Here is a 6,000-nt window from a genome sequence, read left to right on the forward strand (position 1 = left end):
TTTTTAGTAGGCATACAGGAATATATATGGGACTTTCGCAAGACTTTTTCACTTGAGCTGTTTCAGATGGTAAATGTTGGGGAAAATGAGAAGCAAAGAGGGCATAAAGCAGTGACTCTGAGGCTGTTTAATACCCCATCTGATATGTTCATATGCTTCAGCGGAAAACTAAACAGTAATTTTTGACGCCATAATTGCTCAATTTATGAGCAAGTGCTTAGATATGAGAAATATTGTGCTCCATATTTATGCCAAAATAAGTAAACTAATCAGATTTAAGGGCCGGTAAGACTGCAAATGCAGTAGTTTTACATTCTGAATGATTTATTTAATAAGAGATCAAGTGATATTTTGTGATGGTTGAAACAATCTGTTGAGGCTCTCCCAGAAGCTTAACAATCCCCTTTTAAAGAGAGGAATACAGTTTACCAATGTCTTTATTTGTGGTGTAGACGCATTCAGTATTTGTACATCTTTATGTGCAGCATGCATGGATGAGTGTATTTTTGCATGCACGTACTGTAGCTACGCCTGAATGCATGCTTGCACTTTGACATGTTATGCATTTAAAAATACGCAGCTGGATCTGAACTCTGCTCCAGTACCGCGTCAACAGTGCCTCCCCTTGTACTGAGGCGGTGAGACAATGGTATCATGGAAGAAGCTTGTGGTTCAGGACCTCTAGGATTACTCTTGGAAGACTCTGAACTTATTAAAGTCCCTGGCACGATAAAACAGGGCGCTTGGATGGCTGTTAATGAGTTTATCTTGGCCATTTTTTTGCTGTTTTTGCAAACAGGGGATGTATAATGAGGAGAAGATCCACAGAGGTCACACAAATAAGCGATGCTCTCGAAGGCATACGGAGAAAAAAGCCTGTGTAAAGGGATGTTTTAGTGAGGTCACCATATGAACGGGCTGGTTAATTATTATAATCTAATATTATAATTAGCAGTACTTTTATATATTACATAAGGCTTTTCTACTGTAATTTGCAGCAAGTAGGCCATCATTAAATATTCCGTGTTGTGAGTTAGTTGTGTGGAATCTGCATTAATTCATACTCATCTTAAGGCAAGCAACATTGTGGCAGTTGGACTATACTCGTCAGTTTTTTTTTCTCTCTATTCATTTTAGTCATGATGATTAAGATAGAAATATATAAACCAAAATGATACAATCCAACAGTCTATGTCATATGTAAAAAAAGATATACAAAAGTATAACCTGTAGCAGGGCCAGATTAGCCATTAAGTAGGCAGGTGCCAAACAATGGACCCTGTGCTCCAAAACTTAGTTTGGTAATACGATTATTGAATGCATTTTTAAAGGATAGGTTCACATTTTTAAAGTCTATCTTAAAACAATAGTTAGGTGCCCAAATAAACATTGAAACATTTTGTGCTTAATTCAGTCATTCCTTCAGTTCGTACGGGCCGTTTGAAGATCCGTTTGTAATGTCCCTCCAGTGTAAGTGAAATATATCTTCAAGTTTATCGGGTCTTAATATCAGGCTTCAGCAGCCCGAGTAAGACAAATCAATTGAATATTTATTGATTTATTGAGTCGTTTTTAGTTGCAATTCTTTCGTATGTGATTTACAGTACACGAAAACTCATCAGGACACCTTTAACACAATTCAGGCTGCAGATAAGCAAGTCCACATGGAGGTCTCACAATGTCAACCAACCTAAAATGTGTCCAAACAATAGTTTTAATTTCATTTAATTTGATAAATTCTCTTGTCTCACATTTGCACATTTGAAGCGTGATGGAGTTTAAGACCAAACAGTTTGATCAGCTTTACTGAAATATCATCTGACATCCGCCTGCCTTGGTATTCCATTGGTCACATTTTCCATTACTATTTTCTTCTTTTAGTTAAAAGGAGCAGATTTAACCTCCGAGAGAAATGTGAGAGGACTTTAAAAAGTGCAACATCCACAGTATAGAGTACCACTGTAACCTGCTAGCATCAAATTTCATCCTGAAACTCAAATCAACAGAAGCTCGTCCATCAAGACATTAAAAAGTTATCTTTTGTCTGAGCCCGGCTTGCAGAATGCTTGAAAAGCGTGACAGGATGTCTGGCTCTTGTCATGTGTGCGGCGTCAGAGCTATTTCAGAGCCCTTTGTAAGAAAAAAAAAAAAAAAAAAACACCAACCTGCTCCAGCCGGCGCGAACACTGCAGAAAGCTCAGCAGCCCTCCTGACAGGAAGAGCGAAAGATAATATATTTTATTTTATGTGTTTTTGGAGGAGAGAGTGTGACTCCATATATTAAACATAAACCCATTTAAAGCTAATTGAATACAAATATAGGGTCAGGGTATAAAATAAGAAAAGTGGGCAAAGGGACATATCAGGTATTAATGTTAACCATTATATTTTCCTTACTAGTAGGTGAGATATTCTATGTCCAGACTATTATAAGAAGTGAGGCCCCCTAACATATTTTTCTTGGATGGGGCCCACACACTACATACACACCACAGTACGCACACATCCTCAGCACGCTCGGAGTGGAGAGGCGGGCGTTTCAGGGCACGCGGGCCACATTATACTATAGTAGCGGCTTTTATGAGACAGACAACACGCCTGGCTCCGGCGGGGAAAACCTCATGATGGACAGGCACTTCACCTGAGCCAAGAGCGGGCGGGCCGGGAGGAGGGAAAAATGAAATAAAATCAATACTCGAACATAACTTTTTAAATAAACATTTGCACTCCACGGACATTGTTGGCAGCGGGAGCCGGTAACCTGTCCCTATTGGTGGAACTCAACACCAGACGGTCCGCGGAGCACTGGCTCCCATCGAGGTGATGGCTACTGGCAAGATGTGATGGCTATGTTCTGTTTATCCAAGGTAAAAGAAGAGAGAGAGAGGGGGGGAGAGGGAGACGGGGCTCAAATCAGTAAGACTGCTCTTTCCCTGAGCAAAGGTTTTCACGGCTTGTTGATCATGCGAAAAACTGCCTAATAACCTCTGCAGGATCAAGGCTTGGTCTCTTTATCTTTGTGCAACAATTTGCCCCACCCAAGAGGGAAGAAATTAGATCAAATTGATTCAACTGCATCAGGTGTGTTCCTCCCCTGAACCGAGATGTGACTAAAGTTCAGCTTTTTGTTTGTACGAGGATAGAGAATCATTTAAACGTCAGAGACACCGGTGAAATTTGGACGTTTGGGCCAACATGTCATCAACTGAAGGTGTAAACAGAATTAAAACTGCTACTTCCCGGCATGGTCTTTCAAACTTCAAGTAGTTTTTTGCCAGGGGTAGTGATTCTTAGGAGCGTTCCAAATGTCTGTGTTTTAAGAAATTCTACCAAAGCTCATATTTATTCATCTTCTGGTTTGGATACAAAACTCTGCACAATATTTTACCAGTTTCTCTACTGGCAACATTTATTATTTATTTAACAAAAATTCCCAAATTTAAAATGTAACCCTGTAAGTACCATGTCTGATCAGAAAAATGTCTAAATTAGTCATAAATGATATTTAAGGATCAAAACCACCAACACTTGCAGTATCAAGAAAGAAAATATTTCTTATTGCAAATGTTTTTGCAACAAAATTGTTCTTAAAACTAGAAGTGTTGCTGACGGTTTTGATCCTTTAAGATTGATTCCAGGCAACTCCGAGTCTTAGGTTTACGGACAACAAATTCTCATGAAAAGACAAATACCGACAATGAATTGATTCTACAATTATTTCCTTTGTATCCAAAGCCTTATATATCGTATATATTGTCCAAAAACATCACTGCATTGACTCACATGTCCCTTCATTGTGTATATTTAAAAAAAAAAAAATCTGAGAAACCATTCATCTTAAAAAAGTATAAATAAGCACTTTCTCCACCTGACATCAACCAGTCCCTTCGTGTTGAACAGCATTCTGGGAAATGTAGGATGCCAGAGAAGCAGGTTGAGGGAAGGTGAAGTACAATTTATGTCAAATTAACTCCTGGAACACGGGCAACATTGCAGACTGATGAGCACTGTAAGAGTATCCGAGGGGGATTTTTCACTTAAAACAACAATAGACAGTCTGGGACTAATCGGCCGCAGGATTAGCTGGGTGGCCCGGCCTGGCTGCTGCTGCTGCTGCTGCCCTGAGCTGGCCCAGGTGCTGCTGACTACGGTGGAAAAGACCTCTCACTCTCCTTACAGCTGGCTGGACGGACACACACACACACACACACACACACACACACACACACACACACACACACACACACACACACACACACACACACACACACACACAGCACACAGCTGGTTCCTGCAGTGGCCCAGCTGCAGCAGCTGCCACATTGACGCTGGGTCACAGTGAAACACCTGGAGGCAGAAACAGTCAGGTTGTAGTGGGGATCAGCACGACCTTGGGAGGAAAGAATCTGGATCACATTTCTCGTGTTTGAGCTGTTGAATGTGAACTCTGATTGAATTTGTCATTCAGAAAAGAAAAAATCTCTCCAGAGATGAGAGATTTTGATTTTATTTCTGTTCGTTTGCTTGAAGATTATCAGATTGTCAAATTTCCAATTTGCATCCTTTGAATTACTCTTTGTCGCAAATATATACAAAAAATAACTGCAGTATCTTGAAATGATATATTTCCCCTATTGTTATTCTGCTGAAGATAGCATGGGCAACAGTTAGGTATAACTTGTAATAACTGCTTGATAATACATCTTTGTTTTGCGCTGTATCAGGGCCATAAGCATGGAAAATCCATCATACTCTGGGGAAACACTGTCACTGTTTATGTCAGTAACATACAGAATATTTAAGTATTTTTCCACACACAAACATGGCATAAAAAACCCATCATGTCTCACATTTACTTCCACAATAAAAGCTAATTGCAGTTCTCTCTCACCTGGCACTCTATATTGTTTTGATGTCTATGTGTGTGTCCAATGTCGTGTCATGACAGGTAAAGATCATGCCATCAGGTTTAAAGCAGGTGGGCTGATGGTCTGAGGGACTGTAGTTGCCTTGGGTTGTTTTTCACTTTGATTTAGCCATTTAATGTGGATTTTTTTTTAACATTTGGGCCAATCTGCTGGTTTTAAATTTAATCAGGTGTTTTTTAAAAACTAGCTGTTTTCAGGTCTGGTGTTTTAATCCCTGTGAGTCATACAGTATTTCTAGTAAATCAGAATAGTGATCGGAATTATTGCTCTTCGAAGGGAGCCCGAATTTATGAGTCCATGCCTTTCAGAGGGCCATTCAGTGTTTGTATTTTGCTGTTTTTTTTTTGGTAATGTAAAAAGTAAATCAAGTTTAATATTCGGCTCCTGTCAACAAGTGATTCAGCTCCGCTGCTCCATCCCGACCTTTCTCTCTCTCTGTCTCTCTCTGTCTCTCTCTCTCTCTCTGTCTCTGTAAAATACGTTATTTAAAAAAAACACAATCGCTGCTGCCTAGAGCTTCCGCTTCTTGTCGGAACCCGGCGCTGTGGATCAGGCATTGAAATGAATATCCCTAGCTCAGATTTACATTTGTGCCTCTTGCATTTAGACCAATGACTCGTGCCAGATTCATCCGGCTTGCCAGTGAGTACGTTTGGACGGTTCTGACCAATGAAAGAGCAGGGCCTTTCTTGAAGATTGATAAAGAAGCAGCGTATTTGTTTTTCTGATTTACACCCCTCCCCTCTTTTGCTTCTGTTACTGGAAGTGAGGGCAGGGTGTGTGTTTAAACGGTGTCTGACACGAGGCCAGAGGCGGCTGTGATTCAGACACACTGTTGTGGAGATAGATGACACCACCATGAACCACGCTCCATCTGCGGTCGGCGCACACACTCCAGAAGACACCAAATAAACAGTGAACGTTGGCAAATTCACACCAGGGACGTCTCTGTGGATTAACTCCACTGCACCTCTTCCTCTCTCTATGGATTTCTGACCGCTCTCTCCTTCCTCCACACACAAACATCCACCTGCTTTACTCAGCCAGCACTGACTCCACCACTCTGCGCGTG

This window comes from Anoplopoma fimbria, chromosome 5, assembly GCF_027596085.1.
Source record: "Anoplopoma fimbria isolate UVic2021 breed Golden Eagle Sablefish chromosome 5, Afim_UVic_2022, whole genome shotgun sequence".
NCBI lineage: Eukaryota > Metazoa > Chordata > Actinopteri > Perciformes > Anoplopomatidae > Anoplopoma > Anoplopoma fimbria.